The sequence below is a fragment of the Lampetra fluviatilis genome, chromosome 57, assembly GCF_964198595.1.
Source record: "Lampetra fluviatilis chromosome 57, kcLamFluv1.1, whole genome shotgun sequence".
NCBI classification, from domain to species: domain Eukaryota; kingdom Metazoa; phylum Chordata; class Hyperoartia; order Petromyzontiformes; family Petromyzontidae; genus Lampetra; species Lampetra fluviatilis.
Genome location: NC_136331.1, coordinates 9,156,914 through 9,166,517, shown reverse-complemented (window position 1 = coordinate 9,166,517; position 9,604 = coordinate 9,156,914).

The following is a 9,604-nucleotide window of genomic DNA, read 5'->3' as shown; positions in this document are numbered from 1 at the left end:
GTAGTCTACTCATAGTAGTCTACTCATAGTAGTCTACTCATAGTAGTCTACCCATGGTAGTCTCCTCATAGTCTCCTCATGGTAGTCTCCTCATGGTAGTCTCATCATAGTAGTCTCCTCATAGTAGTCTCCTCATAGTAGTCTCCTCATAGTAGTCTACTCATAGCAGTCTCCTCATAGTCTCCTCATGGTAGTCTACTCATAGTAGTCTACTCATAGTAGTCTCCTCATGGTAGTCTCCTCATAGTAGTCTCCTCATGGTAGTCTACTCATAGTAGTCTACTCATAGTAGTCTCCTCATAGTCTCCTCATGGTAGTCTACTCATAGTAGTCTCCTCATGGTAGTCTCCTCATAGTAGTCTCCTCATAGTAGCCTCATCATGGTAGTCTACTCATGGTAGTCTCATCATAGTAATCTACTCATAGTAGTCTACTCATAGTAGTCTCCTCATGGTAGTCTCCTCATAGTAGCCTCATCATGGTAGTCTACTCATGGTAGTCTCCTCATAGTAGTCTCATCATGGTAGTCTACTCATGGTAGTCTACTCATAGTAGTCTCCTCATAGTAGCCTCATCATGGTAGTCTACTCATGGTAGTCTACTCATGGTAGTCTCCTCATAGTAGCCTCATCATGGTAGTCTACTCATGGTAGTCTACTCATAGTAGTCTCCTCATAGTAGCCTCATCATGGTAGTCTACTCATGGTAGTCTACTCATAGTAGTCTCCTCATAGTAGCCTCATCATGGTAGTCTACGCATGGTAGTCTACTCATGGTAGTCTACTCATAGTAGTCTACTCATAGTAGTCTCCTCATGGTAGTCTACTCATAGTAGTCTCCTCATGGTAGTCTACTCATGGTAGTCTCCTCATGGTAGTCTCATCATAGTAGTCTACTCATGGTAGTCTCCTCATGGTAGTCTACTCATGGTAGTCTACTCATAGTAGTCTCCTCATGGTAGTCTACTCATGGTAGTCTATTCATGGTAGTCTACTCATGGTAGTCTCATCATAGTAGTCTACTCATAGTAGTCTCCTCATGGTAGTCTACTCATGGTAGTCTCATCATAGTAGTCTACTCATAGTAGTCTCCTCATGGTAGTCTACTCATGGTAGTCTCATCATAGTAGTCTACTCATGGTAGTCTACTCATGGTAGTCTACTCATGGTAGTCTCATCATAGTAGTCTACTCATTGTAGTCTCCTCATGGTAGTCTACTCATGGTAGTCTCCTCATGGTAGTCTCATCATAGTAGTCTACTCATAGTAGTCTACTCATGGTAGCCTCATCATGGTAGTCTCCTCATAGTCTCCTCATAGTAGTCTCCTCATGGTAGTCTACTCATAGTAGTCTACTCATAGTAGTCTCCTCATGGTAGCCTCATCATGGTAGTCTCCTCATAGTGTCCTCATGGTAGTCTCCTCATAGTAGTCTCATCATGGTAGTCTACTCATAGTAGTCAGTAGACTACTCATAGTAGTCTCCTCATGGTAGCCTCATCATAGTAGTCTATTCATAGTAGTCTCCTCATAGTCTCCTCATGGTAGTCTCCTCATGGTAGTCTCCTCATAGTAGCCTCATCATGGTAGTCTCCTCATAGTAGTCTCATCATGGTAGTCTACTCATAGTAGTCTCCTCATAGTCTCCTCATGGTAGTCTCCTCATAGTAGTCTACTCATAGTAGTCTACTCATGATTGTCTACTCATAGTAGTCTCCTCATGGTAGTCTCTGGGTGTATACGGGTTAAGGTTAAAGGCGCAGGCCCTGCACACTGCTTGCTAACGCCACTGCTTAAGGGAAAAGGGGCGGGCCCTTCCCGGGGGGGGCATTCCCAGACACGATGGGTGCGAGTTTCTTTAAAAAAAAATCTCCCAGCCCTCGGTGTCTACCCAGCAGTAGTAAAACTGGGTTCACCACACAGTGAGTCGGGGCAAGTAGGTCGTGTGGTGGTGGTGGGGTAAAATATGGGTACGACCACCTCTTCAGAGACATCTGGCCTGCGTGGAAGAGTTGGCCAAAAAAATAAAGTGTCTAGATTGGCTCTCGAGAGTTAAGCTTCGAGGATGCACGCACATACCTATGTTGGACTTCTTTCGCAGCGTACATCGCCAACTGCGCTAGTCGCAGAGGTCAGCGGCGGCATTAGCGACCCGTTGCATGCAGGGGCTTCACCTGTACCTTGACTTGCTTTGACAATGGTGGGGGGTGGGGGTGGGTTAGGAGCTTTTTTTGTGCAATTCAGAATGTGATGGGGGGTACATTTAAGTTTAAATGTCGACACTTGTAACCTTTTTGAGATATTCAGACAACCCAAAAATGTAAATATTTACAGGGTGCTTTCAAAAAATGTTAACACTTCTGAAAATTTGCAACAATACCACAAGACATGTTCCTCCGGACTCTGGAGACCACCTGCAGAAGATTCCGGGCACGTGTTGACAATGATGGCGAACAAGTGGAGACTTTTGGACTTTTTTAAGCTACTAACATACATTTGTTATCATGCTACAGTGTATTATCGTTTTTTTCCATTAAAAACGACAGTCCCATATAAGTGTTAACATTTTTTTGAAGCACTCTGTATTGTTTGCGAACACAGCGGGGTCCGAACCATCAGGTGCACATCACTGCTGACGGGCCGGATACAATACACGTGCTGTGGTGCATCGAGTACCCTCCACTCAGCTACCACCACCACTGGACATCGCTGAGTGGCTCACGCTGTTAAACAAACAAATTAGCCCTTCTGCTCCTTTTGAAAAAGACAGTGAGGAAGAAGAACATTCATTGGTGTGTGAATCAGACATCAGACCCCAGGGTGGGGGGGGGGCTCAATAAAAAAAATATTCACCGTCGTCGTCACCATCGTCGTAGTCATCATCACGTACTGCTCAATTCCTTGCGCATATCAACAACGGAACTAGGCGTGCGCTCACAACAGAGCACCGAGGACGTTGTTTAAGCACTTCTGGGCAAAAAATAAACCACCCCATTCCCGACAATGGCTGGAGGGAAGCGTCTTATGATCGGGAGGATACACACGCCGTACCGGAAGGTGTGTTTCAACCTTGTCTTGGAATTGTCTCCTTCCGGGGAAAAGACATCTCTCTCCTCTAACCATTTTGGAGCAGCCACACTCACCTAGAGGAAGACAGCTGTCCGCATTGAACCCCACATTATTCTGAGCAGAGAACCAAAGCTCGGGGGGCAGCGTCTTACTCTCTGGGGGGGCAGCGTGTGACAGCCTCTTGCACGACGCTTCACATGAGGTCGGCGTCGTGCGAGGTTTCAAATGGTTCTCCGAATCACGTCGTGGGCTGAAATGTGCAAATCGCACTGTGACCGCAGTCCGTCGAGTCAAAAAGCAAGGGCGCGGCTGCGCTTGCACTCCTGCGCGTGATGGCACCAGCAGCGGTGGCAGCGACGTGGTTCCAGAGCCCGATGCCAATGTCGAGGTCTGCTGCCGGCCACCGCGAGGGGGCTTCCGACAGAGACTCTGACGCTTGTAACGACTCCAGGAGACACTGCCTTTTGATTATTCTTTATTGAAGACACGTTCACTTGACGGGCGACGACCCCGACTCCAACAGCAGCCCCGAGCCTCTCCTCTCGACCCCTTTCAGCCCCAGCGCCGCCATCTCTGTGACCCTTGGCCACGCCCCTACTCTCGAACCCTGTCGATGGCTCTCGATCCCTGATCCACACCTGTCCCCTTTTATCACTTGGCCACAGCCCCTATTCTCGATCCTTCTCTTAGACCCCAGATTGTTCCCATGTCTGTCCCTTAACCTGTGATTACCCCTTGTGGCCCCAAATCTCTTCCTTTGCTAATTCCCCTGTCATTACCCCCTGTGACCGCTAGTCCCCTGTATTGTCTTTTCACACTGATGGAATTTTTGTGACTGTCGTATTTGAACGATAAACTCTCAAACCGCTATTTGTAACTATTTGTCATGGAAGCGAGAGTCTGGACTGTCGCCGACGTCAAAAAATAAACATCTCGTACAGGGAGCCTTACCGTCGAACCTCCCGCGCCGCCAAGGGTCGACCGTCGACCGGATCGGGGACCGGTGGGGCCATGCGGCCGATCGCGGCCACCCGATGCACAAACGGCGCGTCGAAAATCCGGCAAACCATGGACCGCGTTGTAAACATTCCACTCTGTTTCTGAACAGACAACCGACCGGAAAACAACATCTAAATTACATCTTTAATCCGGTGCTATACATCCATACGAACATCCTAATACGGGACCACAGAACTTGCCTCTCCCCCCCCCGCCCAACTGTTTGTGTTGTCCCGTGCCTCTGCGCACTACGTATCCTGGGGTAAGTGGTTTGCCAAGGACGGTGACACCATATAAAGATAAACGCGTTATTATCACCTTCGTTTGAATTTCAGAGCCAATATTAGCCAGCAACCGTTCTGTTTAAAACAAGCACACTTCCCAAAGCTTCCCCCACTGCTACGGGAACATCTTTCTCTCTTTCTCGTTCTCTCACTCTCCCATGCTTGTGCCGAGGCTTACGTAACGCCGCGTGGACCCGTCTCGGACGGGCGTGTTCAGTCAAGGACGCGCACCGTGAGGTGAGGGTTTAAATGCAGGCGTAGGGGAGCAAGGGGCTCAACTCATAATAGGGGACCTCAAATGCTGCAGCAGCAGCAGCAGCCCTCGAGAGCTTAAAGTGACACCTGCAGAAAATATATACACACAGCTTTATAGTGGGTGAAGCTCACCCACTTGTCCGCTCACTCGCTCGCTCACCCGCTCGCTCACCCACCTACAGAAAATATATACACAGTTTTATAGTGAGTGAAACTCACCCACTCGCTCACCCTCCTGAAGAAAAGGCTTGGGGCGCGTGTCTCATAATCCGGAGAGTAACATCGTCGTCCGGAAGACGTGTTTGACTCTCGTTGTTCAGAATTTTGGATTTCCAGAAGACATCGTCTCTCTCTGCATTGCAGAGGAGCATGGCCATAAATGGGGAAAGTCAACCATTCACTTGCTCACGCACTCGCCCGTCCATCCACTCACTCACCAACCCACTCACTCTCCAACCAACCCACTCAACCGCCCACATGCACGCACTCACCCACCCACTCATTCACGCACTCACCCACTCACTCATTCACGCACTCACCCACCCACTCAGCCACCCACTCACTCACCCACCCCCTCACTCACCCACCCACGAACCTACCTACCCACCATTAATTCACCCACCCAGGCACGCACGTATCCATGCACGCACTCACCCACCCACTCACCCACCCACCCACTCACCCACTCACTCACCCATGCACTCACCCACCCACTCACCCACCCACCCACTCACGCACTCACCCACCCACTTGGTCACTTAATCCTCTGGCTCGGTGGTTCTGAACACGTTTGGACCCCCGGCACCCCTCACCGTCGACACTCAAAAACTTATCACACACAACCACCACCACCACCACCGCCGCAGAAAAATGAACGCACGTTTTTTGCGTAGATACAGGCACAGCCCTGCAACTGGGTAATCTACTTCGACGACTGGTTGAACATATTTTGCGGTACACCGGTGCAGCATAACACAACCGGTCATCATAAATCAGTTCTAAAATCACAATTTGAATCGGCAAATATGTTTTCATCAGCCTTGAATCGATCCTGTCGCCAAGTTTGACGCGATTGGAAGATTTATTCAGTCTCCTGAGATTTTTTTGTTATGTTAATTTTGACCGTTGATTTGGTGCACGAGGAGTGAAAGCTGCCTTTGGATCACGGAGCCAGCTAATCGTCATCTTCGTCGTTGTCGTCTTGAACCGCCGATGGGTAGTACGGCAAGAAAAGCGTTGGGATTGTTAGGGTTTCGGTGAGGGATATTGTAACAGCGACAATGAGGTCAAATTAGAAATCTCTTTCGAAACAGCCAAATGCCATTTAAGAACGATATTTTCCAATGTAGGCCAGAATTGCTCACGAAAGTGAGTGGCTCGTATCTCTCTAACCCTAACCCCCTCTGACTAAGTCTAGGGCACGAGGAGTCAAAACACGGAGCTAGCCAATCGTCACCAGGCTGGGTGCTGCTCTACGGCCACTCGTGTGAACGTTCCGTCTTCCGACTGCTTCGACATCACAACAACTAATTTTGACGCAACCCGCGAGATCTTCTGACCGGAGTTGTAAATCGCGGGGAAACAAATCATTATTTAAGGCCTCGACACAGAGGCGTTGTTTCTCTGTGTGCCTATGTGTGTGTCTCTCTCTGTGTGTCTCTGTGTTGTCTCTCTCTGCTTGTGTGTCTGTATATGTGTCTTCGTGTCTGTGTTTTGTCTCTCTCTCAAATTGAGCAATCTTTGGAAGAACGTAATCAACCAGGTAGGGTGTTGACTGTTGTGTTAGCAGACTCTCTGTGTTGTATTGCATTATATTTCTAAATTTACTAAGTTTGTTTTATCATTCATTCTTACCTGATGATGATTGCTTGTGTTGCAATCGAAACGTCATATTTTATCATTAAATTTATTTTCTTTCTACGTGACTTTACCAAAAGAACCAAAGAGCATTATTGCGAATTTATATTCATGCCATGCGGCACCAGTGTACCGCCAATTACGTTCATTTACTATTTTTATTTCACCAGGGCAAGGCCCACTGAGCTATGTAGCAGTTTCGGGTTCTCGGCCCGAAGACCAGGAACACGCTACCAGTTCATGTTCGGGATCCATCCCTGAGTCTGAGCCAGTTCTGCAACTTAAACGGTGTTTTTATAGAGAGCCTTCTTCAACATGCGATCGATGCGCACTCGTGATGGACTGGACTCATAAGAGTGCGTAATAACAAATGTTCTGACTAACCTCTTTCGGAAGTGACCTGGCCACCACAAACAAGAGCACAGCGACGTGGGCTTATCACGTGGAAATGTATTGCAGACAAATAACTCTGAGCGCACGTTGATTCTAAATCCGGAGAGGGAAAAAAAACCGAAGGACCCGGGGTAAAAAAGATATGCGACCACGGCGAGAGAGACACACAAATTACAAATATACAACAGGCGTCAGGGTCGGGATCGAACCCATAACCTCTTGTATACCGAGCGAAGGAGTTAACATCGCGCCACCGTGGCGCCCTTAGCGAGAGAATATTGTATACAAAGTGCACCCCCCCCCCCAAAAAAAAAACTATAAAAGCCCCCACAGGGCCCCCGTCAAACTCAATCCGGCCCAGGTTGTTAACAGACAATGCCTCTTACTGCAACTGTAGCCGGTATGTGGCTTAATGTCACATATAATTGTAATTGACGGGTATGGCAGGGCACCTATTCAGATTCGGGTGGACTCTACAGGGATTGAACAGTGAGGTTCTGTGTAAAGTGGGGGTCGATTGGTGTGCATCTGGTCGTAATAACAGATGCCCGAATGCTCCTCACGGGAACACTTTGAAAGAACGAGTTGCCGTTCCACCAACCCTCCGGGTATCGTCCCTCGGTGATGGGAGTCACTCGACCCTCAAGAGGAGTGAATCATTTTTTGGAGTAAAGAGTTGCAGTTCCACGACCCTCTGGTGTTCCTCGTTGGTGGTGGAGTCACTCGATCCTCAAGAAGAGGGCAGAACACAACGCAGAGTATCCGCTCATCGCCTCCGAACTCGCCTATTGTTGTCTTCATTAACCGTCCTGTCCCCTCGTTACACGGGAGAGCGAGGCTGTAAAACAGGGTTAACACTGGGGCACAGTCGCCCTCTGTTGCAGATTCCTTTTAACAAGTTGCTCCACAAACCGTCGCCATGCTACTGTGTCTGTGGGGCTTGCGTCGCCAGCAGAGGGCGGTACAACAACAGCCACCGCCGTTCTGCTGAATGCGATGCTACCCCACTCATTGATTCGTTCCACCCGCGTTGAGTGGCAAATCTGTGCCAGGAAGGCACCACGTAACGTAAACGAAACTAACATTGACTTGACTTGACGACTCAGGTCTACCAGACTGACTTTCAATTCCTCCACACCGCGGTCAACCACCACCAACACTGCAGGTCATCACACACAACAAAGACAAAGATCCCCCATCCATGTATATCCTTAACAGACTGTTGGGGCAAGTGCTGTTAGCGAGCACATATGAAGGCCGGCACGGCACACGAGGGGGTGGGTGGCTAACACCACGCCCGGCCGCCTTGGTCTTCCCAGTGACGATGTTTACACACTGCACCAGGTACTCATTTGAGGCTGAGTAGACTTAGGGGAGGCCCAGGACCGATTCATATAATCGTCACCAGTATTGGCCGTGAACGGGAATCAAACCCGGGTCGCTAGGTTCGTAGCGCAGCGCGCTAACATTACCACAAACAACAACACACTCACCCACTCACTCACCCACTGGCTTCACTCACCCACTGGATTCACACACCCACTTACTCCACTCACCACACTGCGGGTAACAACAATACAGCCAAATCTTCCACTCAGCCACCCAATCAGCACACTGCAGGTCACAACAATACACCCAACTCTTCCACTCAGCCACCCAATCACCACACTGCGGGTCACAACAATACACCCAACTCTTCCACTCAGCCACCCAATCACCACACTGCGGGTCCCTTCACTTCTCTCTTTGCTACTTCCCTCGTACTGCTCATCGGGCGATGTACCAGCTCCACTATTCTGGCAAATCGCCTGATGATGCTGGATGTACAGTGAAACGTCGTACTCACATTGTAAATGTTGTGGATTTACTCTCCAATACACCGGTGGGCTTAAGTAGTAACTAATTGGCGCGTTGTTTATGTGACAAACCTTGCTGGCTGCGTCAGGTGGTGGAGGGTTGCAACACATTTATACTTACGCGATCTAACCCAAAAACCTTTATTATTAATAATTTTGGTCGCGAAAACCTACTACGTGTTAAAGTGTACAAAACTCTCTGGCACGTGGTCGTGACAGGGCACTGCAAGATCCGACCGTGTCTGTCCGGTGCTCGCTGAGCTGCATTCGCTTCCGGTTACCCAACGAACACGTCATAAGGTTGCACTCGTTACACACAAAGTGCTCGCCACAATGCCTCGCTGATCTCATTAAGGGGCATAAACCATCACGCGAAATCTGGTCATCCTTGCAGTGCCGTTTAGCTAACGATCGAACAAAGATGGTAAACTACATCGCGCGCTTTCAGATGCGCTTCAACGGCCGTCTGGAACGCTCATGTGTAATGTAGCTCTTAGAGACACCTTCTTGTTCCATTATATGTATCTTCTTTTTCTTACCTCCTACCAACGCAGGCGCATCATCGGTGGAGGGTGGGTGGGAAGGTGGGGGGTGGGGGGATGGTGGAGGGGTAGCGCCCCAGCCCCCAGCCTGGCAATCTAGGCGATGCCGCGGGCTCTGCACGGGACTAGGCCTCACCACGGCAATGTAAAGTACAATTGTATTGAATCCTTCGCTAACAACTCAGGTTCATTGTTTACTATTATTAATCAGAAAAGTCGACAGATATTACAATAATAATGTTTGTGTGCAGATAATAACTCAGGTTCATTGTTTACTATTATGAAGCAAATAAGTTGGACATTATTACAATGATAATTGGTTGTTTACCCTTCTATCTGGCAACAAAACT